Genomic DNA, 17,497 nt, shown 5'->3' with positions numbered 1-17,497 from the left:
GAGGAGAAGGAGGAGAAGGAGGAGAAGGAGGAGAAGGAGGAGAAGGAGGAGAAGGAGGAGAAGGAGGAGAAGGAGGAGAAGGAGGAGAAGGAGGAGAAGAAGCCGAGAGCCCAACCTGGGCCCCACATGGAGCAAGAGGGGGAGGGGGGCACCGGAGTACGGGGCAAATAAGTGCAGGGAGCCAGGCCCGGTCACTCTCTTCGTCACAGACTCTACCGACTGCGCTTCACGGCATTTTCTCCGATATGTTTTTACGACAGTCGCACCGTGCCTTTGCGACGGCTGTCCCACCCCGCCCTAGTCTCGTTTCCTAGCAACCAGAGGAGGGAGGGCGGCGAGCTGGCCCACCCTCTGCAGCTGTCAGGCAGCGTGGCCCCGTCGGGGGCGGTGCGGCGCCCCCTGGCGGCGGCCCCTGCGGAGCTTGGAGCGACGCTTCCCGGCTTCGCCACTTGTCCGTTCCCCGCTGCCCTACACGGATCAGCGGCGCTCGCTGTCGGCGTCCCCGGCCCCCGTCAATTTAAGCATAGGCGAGGCCCTGTATTATCAACACCGTTTCCAGCTACTGTGTAGCAGATTAATTCTACCCCAGCCCAAACCAGCACAATGATCTTTTCCTGACAGACTGTGAGCATATTCCTGTTGATTGTGTTATAAATACATATTATAATATTGGCTTTTTGCAAGTATTAAGATGAATGTTATATGTATAATGTTAGAATGGCTTTGCTGTGTGAACGTAGTTTTTTTCTCTCCTGCTATTTGCAAAAAATTAGACATAAGTGGTAATAGTCGATATAGTATATTTGAACTGCCTGCTGGTTAGGATAACCTCCAGTGAACAGATGATGGGGACCTGGCTGCTATCAACACTCACTCCTGTGGAAAGAAGGAGCCAAAGCCCAAATTAAAATATGATAAGAAGAAATTTAAAACCACAAGCCAAGAAATGTGCATGCTCTAAAAAGGCAGACCCAAGGAGTGACCATGCTAAAAATTTCCTGAAAAATGTAAACTAGTTAAGAAAAGTTTGACTATACATAAAGTCCATGACTATGCATCAAGTTGATGCAATAGAAATGGTATATAAAGGGTGTTTCCAAAACACCAGGTGTGCTCTTGGCACAGTGCCAAGCACCCGTCCACTTTAACCTATTGCTTTATTGTCTTTGTTGCCTATTGTCTTTTTTTTATTAAACCTTTTAAAATTTACCAGAACAGTGAACGTCGTTTTTCACAATTGTAACACGCACAATCTATACTAAAGTTCTACATTTCTCCTGTGGGAAAATCTGACCACAATGATAAGAAAGATGTGTGCTAATGTCTTTATAAACAATTCTATGGGTGAAGGTGTGGGTATTAATGTCTTTGAAATGGGTCTTAATGTCTCTACTAACTTTGGGCAGCAGGTTCATTACAGGGCCCAGACAGCTTAGCTCCTGAAATAGACAAGTGGGGTCTGCACAAGGCTGAACTTCTGAACTTAGGGGTAAAATGACAGGTTCGAGGGGGGGGTATGTGGTAGGCGGATCAGGAAGGCTGTACCTTTCTAGTACCTCAGCCAGTGGGGAAAGGAAGAGGGCAACATGTGGCCAGGAGTCTAGGATAAAAGGAGGTGGCACCTTCCAAAACCCCGTGAGAGGAAACCCCCACAGTGGTGTGCCCCAGTGGCCTCTCTTCCTTTATTTGAATAAAGTTGAAGGACTCCTCTGTCTCCTTTATGGACACTGGCTTTTCATAGTGTGATTTTCCATACAACAAACATAAAACACCTCCTCCTTCCCTTCCATCGCTAGACCAGAGGAAATAATACATGGCACTGGCTTCACTTTGCAAAATTTCATCCCAGGTTTCCCTTAAAGAGACTCTTTTAACTAGCTTGGCTTTATCACCTGGCTTCTCTGAGTGAATACAAGAGCCCAGTGCACAATGAGGTGCTTAGTCAAACTTTGAGGTACTCTTCTCCACCAAGAAATTCCCTTATTATAGGGGAAATAAAGAGCATACAAATATTTGTATGATTATGCTGCCTTAAAACTGATGTGGATGGATGTGTGCTTTTCCTTATGTTCACATGGCTCACAAACTTTTTCCTATGCTTATAGAGGCAAAAATTAAGAGTAACTCAACCAAATGATCACCAATGAGTAACATGGTAGAGAAAAGAAAAAGACGGGAAAAAAAAAAAAGCATGATGTACAGGCAGACTGAAAAGAAAGCCAGCTCTTGACCACTTGAAACCCTCTGGTGTCTCAACTCACATGAAATCACTAAACATACTATTTTCCTAAAAAAATATGGCATTTCTTTTATGCCTTTTTTTGGTGTCTTTTCACCTAACATACCTCAAAGACAAGGATGCTGCAAAAAGCCAAATTGTAAAAAATAACCTAGAAAAGAACCTATCAGGCTTTCCAGCTTCCCTTGAGGATAAAACGCCCAAGGGATAATAGTCTTTAGCTGTTTTCAGTCGTGATTTACCATGATTAATACTCCTCTCTACATCCCCCCTCATACACATAACTACCACCTCCATTTTGGACAAAACACCTTAATTTTGTACCAAGGCCCTCTCAAAAGACTGAAAACCTGCTGCCAAAGCTGTTCTTGGGGGAAAGTGCTATGCTCCAGGGCATCCAGCAGGAGTGCCTCTTCAGCTGTGCCGGGCGGCCGTGCAGCCCCCCACGAGGGGACCAAAGGCAGGTATCGAGGCAGCCATCTCTGCTAAGGGAAGAGGCTGAGACGTATGGGGCGAAATGCCCCCTTTGGGCCCGGCTCGCCACCTTCATCCATCCTGGAGGAGTCTGTCGCTGTGCCCAGCTAGAGGAGAGGCAGAAAGTGCTAGAGGAGCCCCCGGACAGGGCCGGAGCCAGAACAGGCAGAGGCAAAGGCAGAGACAGACCCAGACATCTTCACTCCGCTCTGAGCAGACGGAAATGAAAGTATCCTCCCCCCACCCCTCTTCCGCTGAGGTAATGCCACCGTGAGCAGCTCCTGATTGGCTCGGCGGGAGTAGGTGACCTCTCGGCGTGACGTCAGTGCGTCGTTGGGAGGTGAGGTGAAGGGTAGGTAGACAACATGGCCTCTCCTGGTTGAAGGGCTGGGGGTGGTGATACGGTGCTCGTTTCGTACCGGCGGGTAGTGGGAAGTGACCGCGGGGACAGCCGGAACCGCCAGGTGCCGCGCAGGTAACGAACGGGCCAGTAGGGAATGGGAATACAGATGCTGGTCTGGGCGGGGGGTGCAGCCGGCCGCTCCTTGGGCCCTCCGCGCCATTGCCGGGTTAAATGTCGCTGCCGCTTCTCCTTGTCCGGGACGAAGGATCATCCGCGCCTTCACCGTGATTCAGCTGATGTGACACGCCGGCGGGGCAGCTGCAGGGCCGCTGGCCTCTCGGGGCCGGGGTTCACATGTTTGGGGGCTGCTCCCCTGGCTGTGGAGGGGAGCGAGCCTGTGAGCGCTGCGTTACTGCATGGCCTTGCTCCGCCTTCACGGCATCTCGGTATTGCTTTTGAAGGTACCCTTTAATGGAGGTGCTGTACTAACTATGGGGAGGGGAATGAGACTGAGATGGTATGTGTGATAACAACATATCAAAGTTGGACCGATTTCTTCAAGGCAGTGTGCTAGGATGGTGTTGCGTTGCAGTATCAACTGTACTGACCAGGTTTTTGAGCATGCAGAGGTGTGATTCAAAAGTGTCAGTGATACTTTAGATCACCATTGCAATTTGGTGATTTAAACTTTTTAGATTGTCCTGGTTTCATCTGGGATCGAGTTAATTTTCTTCTCAGTAGCTGTTACAGTGCTGTGTTTTGGATTCAGTATAGGAGTAATGTTGATAACACACTGATGTTTTGTTTGTTGCTAAGTGGTGCTTACCCTGAGTCAGGGGCTTTTCAGTGTCTCAGGCTCTGCCAGTGGGCAGGTGCACAAGGAGCTAGGAGGGAGCATGGCCAAGATAACTGATCTGAACTGGACAAAGGGATATTCCATTCCATAGAATGTCATGCCCAGTATATAAACTGGGGGAGTTGGCTGGGAGCCACCAATTGCTGCTCAGGGACCGGTGGGACATGGATCAGTGGGTGGTGAGTAATTGAACTGTGAAGTACTTGCTTTTCTTGGGTTTTATTCCCCTTTCTCTTTTTCATCATCATTATTATAATGCTTGAAACTTCAAAGGGAGAACTAAGGAAATCTTATGTATAAGGTGTGAATAAATAAATGTTAGTTTCTCTTTAGTGAATTAAATTTCGTTTTTCAGACTGTTGTGAGAATACACTGATTAGGTGGGAGACTTACTGTATAGTTTATGTTGATGGATAAAAAAAAAAAAAGATACAAAAATCATCAAAGCTGCATGGAAGAATTCCATCTCCATTGTTTACATGGTGTTTTGCAGTGCCTGGTACTTATCCTAGAGACAAAAATCTCTAACAGAATAGGAGTCAGGTTTCTGGACCAATCCAGCAGACTACATCTAATTCTGTCACACTGGCAGCCAGAGCTGTTTTGGCTGGTGCTGGTGGCAAAAGTGCTGTAATGCCACAGAAGTTATCATCATAGTCATTCTCCTTTTAAATTGTATAAGTTTATGATTTTTGTGTTGTTTCCACAAGCTTTAGGGATTGATAATTCAGGACATTCAATATTGTTGTCAATTTGCAATCTATATCATAAGTTTTTGACATCAACCTGTTCTCGTATTTTACACTTGGTGCTGGGTTGAATATTTTGATAAATTCATCTGTGAGAAATTTAATTTTACTTATTAGACAAAACTGCTATCCAGCCTTCTCTGACATTTTGTTTTTAACATAATAACTCCCAGTCTTTTCAATCATAAATTCCAAAGCTTCAGCTGTTGTTTTACAAGGATGCCTAAAGGCATGACTATATTTAAAATTGATCTGTGCAATTCAGATCAATGTCAGTGTAAAGAAGGTCTAGTGGAGCTGTAATTGAAAAACTCTGAAAGAGGTTTTTGAAAACGATTATTTGAAGAAAAGGTAAAGAAGGATGAGCTCACAGTTATTGTGTGTTAACTGCTTAGGTAATCCTCTCTGATATGCAAGTGCATTGCTTCATGCTTTGACCCCATGACCTGAATAACTTCATGTTCTGTGTCCCTAATGACCTTTTGCAGTCAGTATAGTCTTGTATGAGGTCTCCTAAGAGAAACTGAGCATTGGGATTTTTCCCTCTCTTAAATTATCAGATTTATTCCAAATCCTTGCTTGCATAGGGAAGGCATTTTCTTTAATGTTAAGAAATACTGTCTTTCCTGTGGTTGGGAAATTTTGAAAGAACAGTTTCTATGTCCAGACTTGATAATGGTGGTGAGGGGATTGTGTTTGTTTTCCCTTCTTTGTAAGGCTACAAGGTCTTTTTGGAATCCTTCAAGCTTGCAGTGTACTTTAAACATGGAAGTATTTAAAAGGGGAAGCAGAATATAGTTTCTCTGCCTTTGGTTTAAATCTTTTCTGGAAGGGAAAGCAGATTGGTTAAAAATGCCAATGTTGTGTTAGTAGTGTTAGTTTTTAACTAACTGAGTTAAAATGGAAATTCTGAGTTTGTTTTCTCAACTGCATTTTGTCAGAAATTCTTACACCAGAGTAACATTTTAAGTGGGCATATCAGAAGAACATGAGTCCTATACAAGAAACAGTCAGTTCTTCAGCTGGAAGATGGTCTGAAATATTTAAGCTACTTAGCTATTGGTAGATGTTTTCATGGGAGCTAGTAAAGAGTTGTGAACTCCTGGTTAGTCTGGTTTATGTTGCTGAAGACCAGCATTCATGATAACTATCTACTAGATTATGTGAAAGATTTGATTTAAGCCCTTTCCTAATGTATATGTTTGTGCTTGCACCATTTGACATCTCTAGGATAGCAACAGGTGAAGTCATGACTGAAATGACTGGTGAAGATTGTTCCCTGAGTTTGTGAGGTTGGATTTCTAAGAGTATGCGTATGACCAGTTATGCTGTGTTAGTAACATGCTTAATAAAGACACAGAGATTGTGCTTTTTGTTTAACTTGATTTGTTTCATCAATTCTGAACTCTAAATTAAAACTAGATTCCTAGTTTATAAACACTCTGTAAATTGTTAAAGTATTGTTAAATGACTCATTCATAGTAGTATGAAGTCTTACGCTAATTAAGTTGAAGTTGCTAAATTTGTTCATAATTACTAGATGCTTTCCATCTGATTATTTTAAGCTCTCAGAACTGGTAGGCATTTGCTATTCAAGACTTAAGATATAGGAAAATAGTAGTTAAAAGCAGTTGCTCTGCTCATCAAATTTAGGACTTGTTTCATTACTGCATTGTGAGATTATTATAACCCTCATTAGTGGTACGAGTGCTACATCATATTTCCTTTTTTTTTTTCCCCTAGAATGTAGGAATTGCACAGCATATTTATATTTTCTGGCATGGTTTATCATGCAAATGTCTGTCTTGCTGCTATTGTATTTCAAGGAAGGGGAAATGGTCTAGTTTACCACACTGTCTTAGTTTCAGCTGGGATAGAGTTCTTTATTTCTTAGTAGCTGGTACAGTGCTGTGCTTTGGATTCAGAATGGGAATAATGCTGATAACACATGGATGTTCTGGCTGTTGCTGAGCAGGGCTTACCCTGAATCAAAGGCTTTTCAGTGTCTCATGCTCTGCCAGGGTGGAGCTGCACAAAGAAGTGGGAGGGAGCACAGCTGGGACAGCTCATCTGAACTGGCCAAAGGGATGTTCCATTCCTTAAAATGTCATGCCCAGTATATAAACTGGGGAAATGTATTGGGTTTCCATGGCCAAGCTTTGGTAGTGGGGGGGTTGCAGGGGTGGCTTCTGTGAGAAGCTGCCAGAAGCTTACTCCATGTCCAACAGAGCCATTCCCTGGAGGCTCCAAAGACAGATGTGCCACTGGTCAAGGCTGGGCCAATTAGAAATGGTGGTAAGGCTTCTGGGGTAACATGTTTAAAAAGAAAGAAAAAAAAGTGATTGCACAGTTATAATTGCAAACAAAGAAGAGTGGGGTGAGAACATGTGAGAGGAACAACTCTGCAGACACCAAGGTCAGTGGAGAAGGAGGGTGAGGAGCTGCTCCAGGTGCCAGAGATGGGATTCCTCTGCAGCCCATGGTGTAGCCCATGATGAAGCAGCTGTGCCCCTGCAGCCCATGGAGAGCCATGGGGATAGAGAGATCCACCTGCAGCCCATGGAGGAGACCCATACCGGAGCAGGGGGATGCCTGAGAGGAGGCTGTGACCCTGTGGGAGGCCTGTGGAGAGAGGGGCCCATGATGGAGCAGCCTGTCCTTGAAGGATTGCATCCCGTGGAAGAGTGACCTGTGTTGCAGCAGTTTGAGGAAGACTGTTGCCCATGGGATGGGCTCATGTTGGCGAAGTTCGCAGAGAACTGTCTCCCATGGGAGGGACCCCACAGTGGAGTAGAGGAATGACTCTTCTCCCTGAGAAGTGGGAGAAGCAATGGGTGATGAGCTGACCATAACCCCCAATTCCCTGTCTCCCTGTGCTGCTTGGGGAGGAGGTAGAGCTGGGAAGGAGGGAGGGGTGGGGGAAAGGTATTTTTAAGAGTTTATTTTACTTTTCATTATCCTGCTCTGATTTTGTTAGCAATAAATTCAATTAATATTTCTAATTAGGGCCTGTTTTGCCTGGAATGGTATTTGGGAACCTCCTGGTCCTTATCTCAAATCATGAACCCTTTGTTATATTTTCTCTCCCCTGTCCCAGTGTGGAGGGGAGTGGAAGAGTGGCTTTGGTGGGTGCCTGGTATCCAGCCAGGGTCAACCCACTACAGGGATTTACCCAAAAGGGGTTCGATTGATGTTTGGGGGTGGGCTGTGTACCAGTCAGTGGCTAGAGAGCAATTGTGCATCAGTAATTTTTCTTGGGGTTTATCTTTCACTTTCTTCTCCATTTTTATTAATATTATTGTAATTTTAAAGTTTACTTTGTTTCAGTTATTAAACTGTCCTTATCTCAACCCATGAGTTTTACTTTTGTTTTCTAATTCCCCTCCCTTTCCCACTAGGGTGGGGTGGAAGTGAGCAAGTGGCTATGGGGTACTCTTGTTGCCAGTTGGGGTTAAACCATGACACATTTTATTGGTGGTGATGTAGCTTCTACATTAGTGAAGGTGATCTTGGGGCCGAAAAAAGATGTAAACTCATTTTTCTTTTCTGCTTATCTGTTTAGATGATCTTTAAATAACTTGGGTAGCAATCAAAAGTTGGAACTACACTAAACCCACATCTGTTCTTGGAGTTGACAGAAACTGTGTTATCTCCTTATATGTTGTGTTTGGAAGTCAGGCCAGCCTTAGATGTTAGTTGCAGATGCTTTTCTCTTGTGATAGGGCTCTCTTTTTGGAAAGGGTCCATTTTAAATAGGTCACCCATTTGCTGCAACAGTTAAATGAGAATTTAGAATAGGTGCATCTACTAGGCTCTTGTTTGATACATCAGTCTCTGGCCAAAGAAAAAGCTTGCACTGATCTGCCTTGATGTCTTGGGTTGCAATCCAAGATGTAACCAAAAGTATGTATTCTATTACTATCTATTGAAACCAGGTGATGTAGTGTTCTTTATCTCTTCCATGACCCATCCATCATAGCTCCAGGGGGATAACTTCTGTTAATGAGCCATTGAGTCAGTCACTGCATGACTGATAAAATTACATCATCCCATTGTGAGTTGCTCCACCCAGGGGGAGGAGCCAAGCTTTCCTACCTGCATATAACCAGTGACTTGGAACACTGCAGTCAGCCTTTCTTCACTGGATTCCAAGAAGACCAAACCCATCTATACCACCACTGGACCTTCAGAGGAAAACTACACCCTTCTACAGGATCATTGCTTCAACAGAACCACATCTGTCACTCCAGGAGGACTGCAGCCACCATTTAATTGGACTGCTACCAACACCCTGACCAACAGGGTGTCAGGTTGCATTCTGACTCTTGTCAGTGGCTTGGAATTTTTTTTGGTACTACTGCATTTTTATTTTAATTTTACTAGTAAAGAACTGTTATTCCTATTCCCATATCTTTGCCTGAGAGCCCCTTGATTTCAAGATTATAATAATTCAGAATGGGGAGAGGTTTACATTTTTCCATTTCAAGGGAGGTTTCTGCCTTCCTTAGCAGACACTTGTCTTTTCAAACCAAGACATTTTACCACCAGGCTGTCTATAAATAATTTTTTATTTTCTTATATTCTTGCCTGTGAAAGACTGAAAGGGTCTCCTCTATAGTATTCCAGTGAAGTTTATTGCAAACTCCCACCGAAGGGATCCAGTGACAAAAGACATGCTGTAACTTTTCTCTAAAAAATCCTTTTTTTGTTTTTCTGATTCTGCTTCATTTCTTCTGTATTTTTCTTTTTCTTCCTGGATTTCTCAGCCTCCTTTGGACTGAATTCTTTTGGGATCCTCCCTCGTGGGGAGCCCTGCTTATCTCAGTTCTTATGATTTGAAGAAAACTCCCGAGCTCCATAGAATCTTGTTTCTCGTGTTTATTAAAAGGTAATCACAAAACTTGACAGGTCTTTCTAGGCTGGCTGCACAAGGTTAATCTTTGCAATTTGTTACATTTCTTTCTTCTGATGGTACAATAAGGCCTTGTGGCACACTTTGTGTCTGATGCACAAAATGGCTCTGAAATACGCAGTTCATTTATCTTTATACCTATTTTTACCCATTTAAGAATAGAGACCTAAATTATTTTTCTTAATGACCCAATGACCCTTCACCTATGTGCTGCACTGCAGCATTTTCTGTCCAATCACTTACTATTACCCAAAAACCTCTAGGAGAAGAACATGAAGAAGAAAGAAGAAGGACAAGAGACAACACCCTAAATAGTCCATCTTGTCTCTTGTTCTCTAAACTTTTTCACCCTGTGACTTAAGAAAACTTTCTAATCTACACACACTTTTAGCTTTTTCTATCTAACTTTAACAGTTGTTCTCATGTATCACCCTGAAAACATGCTCATGAATTTCATGTTATATGAAATTCAGTGTTTTTCTGGATTTTAAAACTAAGTATCAGAAACAAGGGCAAACACTCTGTATCTCAGAGTCCAACAGCAAGCATTTCCTGCAGTGTCTCAGGTAAGTATGAGGTCAGGAGCCAATAGTCTAGGGACACAGGGTTGGCACAGGGGCAAGGCAAAGGGCACTGACCTATAGAAACTGAGGTAGATTTACCTAGTGTTGCAGAGCACCATGGAGAAGCCTTTTTGTTTCATCCTAAGCAGTCAGGCTTTTTTGAAGCCTGTGGCAGATTCTTCCAGGGCCTTCCCCCTGGAATTCCCCTAATAGGCTCAAGGGCTTCCATAATATCCCCCTGTTTTGTCTTATTAAAAAGGTTTCTCCAATAGATTTATGCAGACACTTGGCTAAACAGGAAAACATAAGTAGAATGATAAACACATTGATTCCAACCCACAAAATCCCTTTAACAGAAGATGAAACCCATCCTGTCAACCCCCATCATCCAAAAAGTTTGTTGACCCAGTCTGGGTTCTTTTTCACCATTAAGTCCTTTATTTGCTCCCTCAGCTTCTGGATGTTTGCGTGGATAGATTTGGGGCACGAAGAAAGATTGAAGCAGCACATTCCTTCAGAATCCAGCAGCCATGTCCGTGGGCAAGCAGTAAAAAATCTATTGCAGCTCGGTTTTGTAGAGATGTGTGCCTGGTAGTTTCAACGTCACTAAACAGGTCACTGATTGCAGTGGAGGTGGCGTTGGCCTGCTTACTAAGCCAACACCCCAGGTGAGAAAGCTCACTGGGAGCCTTAGCTGCGGCTACCCAAGGCCAAAATAATGAGACTGTGATTCTCTTTCCCGTATTCCAGTTAATAACTTGGCTGTCACAATTTTCATAAAATTCAGTATATGATCCCTTTTGGTGTACCAATTTCCTTTTTTTTATTCCAGTTTTGAAGTAAAGTTATGTTTAGGGTGAGGGTAGTAAGCTGGCCAAGGCTACAAGGACCCTCTTGGAGGCATGAGGGGATCCTGGCCCATGCGCAGTCCCCACTGATGAGAAATACCCCCTGGGGCAACACTTTGGGATGGAGTGTGGATGAAGAAAGCTTATGACTGGTGTAATTGCACCAATTTGGAGGATTATAAATTTTGTTAATTCATGTTACATCTTTTCTATGGGTGGACCTAATAAGGTGGGTTAAGTGTTTGTCAGAAAGTTTATAATAAAATTGCACACAAAATGCAGCTTTGGAAGACCCCAATAAATACAATTCCTGGGGTTCCTCTGGTGCTTGTGGCAGAATCTTGGTCCACTCGTCCCAAATGTCTATTGGACTGGGTTTTTTTACCTGCATATGGGTATTCATTTGCTGCTAAAGGAATTCCTACCAGTCACGTCAACAGTGGGCTGCCTAAGGTGCCCATGGACAGGCATAGACTGTCTTGTATATAGTCTTGGCTGGTGTGACCCAGATGTTCAGATGGGGCTGAGGGACAATCCATGTACCAGCTGATGAAAAGGTAAGGAGCCTTAATGGAAAACCACTCAGACTATTCACTGAGTCTTCATAGAAGTATAGCAAATGTCATTTATTTCTATCTTTAGCACACTTTTATAGGGTCTGACAGGGTTCGCAGGGCTTAACAAGCTACTATTGGTTAATACATATTTTTTTACATTCTTTTCCCAGTACAAAAGGCTATTGTTTTTCTTTATTCTCGCTGCTCCAGGAGAGTTTCAAGGACATCGCCCTTAATATTATCGCCTGGATTGAAAGCTGGATTGTGCAGACGGGCTTTTACTAAAATATCATGCTTTTACTCTGTTAAAATGTTTCCCTACAGAGCATAAAAAATCTTATATAGAACAGTTGATGGTCCCTTGCTGCTGAAGACATGGCAGGAGACTTAGGGGAGATGAGTTGATCTGTGAGTTTGAAAAAATGGGCTTTTAGACTTGTATAACTTTAACAGCTTTTCATATCTTTTCATCCCATTCTCTCAATTTATACCGAGTAGAAGGGGTGTGGGAAGAAAGAGGGAATAAGAGTATAACAAACAAAAAGGAGGTAACAGTATAACAATTTAAAGAAGGGTAACAGTGCAACACAATCTGTGAGTAAAACCTAATAGAGAGTCTCATGATTCTAATAGGTGGAGCATGGAGGGTCATCTTCTTTTTTGATGAATATCTGCATTTACTTTTCTTTCTTCTCTTCCACGCCACTTGAGCCTGGTCTCTGTTCTCTTTGAGGTTCCAGAGAAGTGTCTCTGGGTTCTGCATTTGGCGATTTGATGTACAGCTTGACATTTCTGCCTGGAATCCATATTGGACCAGATCCTGTAGACACGCAAGCATACCCTCTTCCACAGATTATTAATGGAAAGGGGCCCATAATTTGTTTGGACTTGGGGTCCTTGATCAGCACAGGCGGCTTCTCTGTGATCTGAGCTCTGCTAGTGTTTCACAAGTGTCTGATTATGGGGGGACTTGGTTCCATAAATGAATTATTAAGAAAATTGATTATGTAAAGGACCTTACATTATCTTTCTGCACTTGATAATGTTTCAATCCCCCCATGCTGCTGATCAAGGATTCTTTTGAGGGTGTGGTGAGCCCTCTCTACAATAGATTGACCCACTGGGGAGTGGGGTATGCCAGTGGTGTGTTTCACCCCCCACAGGTTTTCAAACTGAATTTTTGGGAGGTGTAAGCAGGACCATTGTCCATTTTTATAGCTTAGGGAATGTCCAGGGTGGAAAACGCTAGGAGAAAATGTTTGATAACATCTTTGGCCTTTTCTCCTGCGTGGGCTGATGTGAGTACAGCTCCAGAGAATGTATCTATAGACACATGGATATATTTAAGTCTCCCAAAGGGAGCATAATAGGTAACGTCTGTTTGCCACAGTTGTAAACTCTCGAGGCCTCGGGGATTAACCCTGGTCCCCATAGATGGCATAGCAAAGTCCTGGCAATTGAGGCAGGAGCCCACAATTGCTCTCGCCTGTTCCCTTGTGATCTTAAACATATGAACAAGGGCTGGCACATTCTGGTGGAAGAACTGGTGGCTTAATTTTGCCTGATTGAAAATGTCTGGCAGGGTGGTCTGCACTGCCATGGCCAAAGTATCTGCTCTCCGGTTGCCCTCTGTAACTGGTCCTGGGAAGTCAGTGTGTGATCTCACGTGCATAATGTGATATGGTTGCTCTTGGTGGGAGAGGAGATAAACTAGCTTTGAGAGTGTGGTGGGTTTTAGCACTAGCTAAAATCACCAGAGTACTTGCTCATTTCTTGCTGTGCGATATGGATTAAGAGAAGGGCAAAACAGGCTTAAAACTTAAAAGGAATAAAGAAACTATTAACAGGACTACAAGAATAAGAAACCAGAATAAAACCTTCAGAAACCTTTCCTTCCCCTACCTAACTTTTCCTTTCCCAACTGACATCATAGAGACAAAACTCGGGATGTTGAAACAGTACCAACTATACAAATGTCTTTTAATCAGTCTTTGTAGGGAGAGGAGTTTTCTCTTCTTATGCTGTCACTAAAGGACACAAAATGATTCACACAAACACCTTTCAGCGTTAAAACAGGAAAGAAGAACCTTTTATTCTCTGACTCCAGTATTTATAGATTCTCGACAATGACCAGGGATTGGATAATTAAGTTACCACCATCCCAATCACACTGGTCATGTGAAACGTCCATCAAAAGATGTTTCTTAGAAGGAATGTGATAAACAACTTATGTTTATAGAACTACCATGGGAAAATAACTAAAACTATGAAAACATTATCAGAAGGCTTTAGTTTTCACAGTAACACCTCACCCTTTCTCCTTTAAAAAAGAAAAAGAAAAATTAAGAAATAAAATGAACAATATTCTAAACAGTTAAAAAGGAAAATAAACAAAGAGAATAAACAATGTTCTAAACAATCAGAAGACACTAGTTTCAGGGTGATATCTCGCCCTTTCTCCATTACAAAAAACAAAAATGAAAACTCTTTCAGTGTCTTCTTGTGGAGGGGCCATCGGGGTGATCACTCACGTTGTCTGCATCTGAGTCATCATCCGATGACCCATCCATTTGATGATTTTCAATTTGGTCACAGTCTCCAACCTGCCCGTTGGCTGGATTTTTCCTTTGTGGTAGCAGGTCAGGACGAACGCACTTTGCAGATACCCAGCGTACCCCAGTATCTATGGATACACACGCATACCCGTGCCCCAAAGAGATAAGGTCATAGGGACCTTCCCACTGTTTGGTGACTAAATTCCTCACTCGAACCTTTGCTCGAGGCTGATGCGTCTCATCCGAAGCCTGCAGTGAAAGGTGATGGTTCAACATGACCAGGTTATTGGAGTTCTGCAGCACTGTGAGGTGATTGAGGGTATATAAAGCTTTTTCCAACTGACTGTGTGGGGTTTCATCCTGCATTCCCCATTTTTGCTTCTGTAGAACTCGTTTTAGTGTACCATGAGCACGTTCTACAATAGCTTGACCTGTCGGAGAATGAGGGATACCAAACTTGTGTTACACACTCCACAACTGCAGGAACTGCCGCACCTTCTGAGAGGTGTAGGCAGGACCATTATCGGTCTTCACAGCAGAAGGTATGCCTAAGATGGCAAAGGCCTGCCTCCAGTGGGCAATGACATCGCAGGTCTTTTCTCCTGTGTGAGTGGAGCCCACATTGCAGAGGAGAAAGTGTCCACACTAATGTGCACATACCGGAGCTGTCTGAACTTGGCAACTTGTGTGACATCCTTCTGCCAAAGCTCCAAGGCCCGAAGGCCCCTGGGGTTTACCCCTGCCGGCAAAGGCGCAGCAAGCACATGACAGTCATCACAAGACTCGATAATGTCATGGGCCTCAGCTGACGTCAGCTGGAACTGCTTCTGCAAAGTATGTGTGTTCTGGTGGAAAAACCCATGCAACGCTTTGGCCTGCACAAGTGTATCAGGCAGAGGCACAACTCACGCAGGGTTAGCCAACTTGTCAGCCCTCGCGTTACCTTCTGCAATGAACACTGGCAAATTGGTGTGACTCCTCACATGCAGAACGTAATATGGGTGCACCCGGGCCTGAATGGCACACCACAGGGCCTTCAGTAAATGAAACAAGGCAGGATTGCTGACTTCCTTCCAAACTGAATGACCCAACCGCTGGGCTATGTTGGCCACATAAGTGGAATCCATGACCAAATTGAAAGGTTCCTGGGAAAATTTCTGAAACACCATGACGGCAGCCCCTAATTCCACCAATTGGGCTGACCCAGCCTCATGATCTTCTAAAACCTGCCACTCAGATCCATCCTTCCAGGTAACAACGGCCTTCCCAGTCCTCCCCTGTCTTGATATGATATTTGTGGTTGGGTTTTTTTCTCTCTTGGATTGAGATTGATTAGAGAAGGGCAGTTTTCTCTTGTTCAGACTTGGTTGTTTATTCTTCTTTTATCTGTGTTACATGCATACAAGGTACAAGGAGCTACGTGTACTAAGATAGAAAGGTGCAAAATGGCTAACAAAGATCTTCTTCAAGGTCTTTTATATGTCTATTTACCCAATTAACAAATGCTAAGTAAATTATTTTTCTTAGTGACTCAATGACCCAACACCTGTATGCTGCACTGTGGCATTCTCTATCTAATCACTTACTACTACTCAAAAACCTCTAGAAGAACAAGATGAAACAGAAAGAAGAAGGATAAGAGACAACACCCTAAATCTTCCATTTTGTCTTCTGTTCTCTAAACTAGTTTAAACTCTAAACTTTAACTTTCTCACCCAGTGACTTAAGAAAACTCTAATTTACACACTTGCACTCCTAGTTTTTCTATTTAACTTTAACAGTTGTTTTCACAGTGTTATATGAAATTCAGTGTTTTCTTGGATGTCAGAGCCAGGTATCAGAGATAAGGGCACACTCTCTGTGCCTCTGATTCCAACACTCCCCGAACCGTCAGTAAAGACGGTGGGTCCTTGCACAGGCTCCTGACTATTTTTGGGCTGCAAAGAAATTTCAGTGATTTTTGCCACTTGCAATAGCTTGTGGCTGGGCAGATGATAAGTGATCTGTCCAGAAAAGTTTTCCAGAGCACTTTGCATGGAAATACTGTTTGCAAAGCTCCAGTCAAAGTCCTCCCGCAGTACCGGGAGCACAACCTTTGCGGGATCCGCACCCATCAATTGCAAACACCGTTGCTGGCATTTAATTATCAAACGAGCTATCAGCTCAAACAATGCAGTTGCTGTCTTTTGCAGCTGATGGGGCAGGAAGACCCATTCCAGGACATGCAAGGGATCGAACCATTCATCATTCCATTGGCCAATGATACCTGTGGGATGCAAATCTGGAGTGGTAATGAAAACAGTGACATCAATGGAAGGATCAATGCGATAGACCTGGCGAGCAGATACTGCTTGCTGAACCTCCTCCAGCACCTGCCGTGCCTCTGGGGTCAGTGTCCGAGGTGACTTTAAATCAGTCTCTCTTCAACAGATCAAACAAGGGAGACAGTTGTGTCATGGCCAGTCCCATATATATGGACACAACCAAGTAAGAACACCCACCAATTTTTGGACATCATTCAGTGTCTTCACTGAATGCACAAATTCCACCTCTTAGTGTTGGACTGTTTGTTCCAAAATTTTGACCCCCAAATATTTCCAAGGAAGTTGGTGCTGAACCTTTCCTGGAGCTACTTGCAGCCCGTGAGAGTGCAAGGCATTGATCAGCTGAGGCTGTATCCTCAGCAGTTCATCCTGGATCAACACAGCCACCAATATGTCATCCATATAATGATAGAGATGAACATCAGGAAACTGCTGGCAAACTCCAGACAGGACTTGAGCCCCATACCATTGGCAAATGGCTGGCAAATTTCGCATGCTTTGTGGCAAAACCCTCCATTGATATCTTTGTGTGGGCTCAGCATTATTGACAGCTGGCACTGAGAAGGTAAATTTCGGTCTGTCATTGGGATGCAAAGGAATCGTAAAGAAACAACCCTTCAGATCCATGATGAGAACTGGCCAATCAGCGGCAAGCATGGTGGGTGATGGCATACCAACCTGCAACGTCCCCATGCTTTCCATCACAGCATTAACTTTCCAGAGGTCTTGTAGCAACCTCTGTTTCCCACACTTTTTCTTGATGCAGAAAACAGGAGTGTTCCAGGGACAGGTAGAAGGCTCCAGATGACCCTGGTCCAACTCTTCGTGCACCAAATCACGAAGGGTGACTTATTATACTTCATTCCCCCAATACTCTTTCATGAATTAAAAGAGTTATTTTCAGAACATTATTGTCCATCTCCATGGCCCTTGATGTTTCATGTCTTTCTTCGTGTCACTCCATTCTTTTCTATCCTTGGAGAGAGGGACAAGGTCTGCAGGTCTCATCTGTGCACTGAAAGGGTTAAATCTTGCCCAGGCCATGGCAGGTACTTATGGTGTCGGATTACAGGCCAC

The 17,497-nt window shown here is 43.7% G+C and overlaps 1 protein-coding gene across 4 annotated transcripts in view; it reads left to right on the top strand.

Moving 5' to 3' along the window:
- The first annotated feature begins 2,981 nt into the window (after positions 1-2,981).
- LOC131591498 (ubiquitin-associated protein 1-like) overlaps positions 2,982-17,497 on the top strand; it is an 81,336-nt gene continuing 66,820 nt past the window's right edge. Inside the window, exon 1 of one of the 4 annotated variants that reach the window (XM_058862279.1) lies at positions 2,982-3,065. The gene's annotated coding sequence lies outside the window, so the exon portion shown is untranslated. Of the gene's footprint in view, positions 3,189-17,497 lie in introns of all 4 variants that reach the window. The other 3 variants (XM_058862277.1, XM_058862281.1, XM_058862280.1) reach the window with 3 other exon arrangements.

Source organism: Poecile atricapillus, chromosome W (assembly GCF_030490865.1).
Source record: "Poecile atricapillus isolate bPoeAtr1 chromosome W, bPoeAtr1.hap1, whole genome shotgun sequence".
NCBI classification, from domain to species: Eukaryota; Metazoa; Chordata; class Aves; order Passeriformes; family Paridae; genus Poecile; species Poecile atricapillus.
The sequence above is the reverse complement of the archived record's forward strand: the minus strand, read 5'-3'. Positions and strand labels throughout refer to the sequence as shown.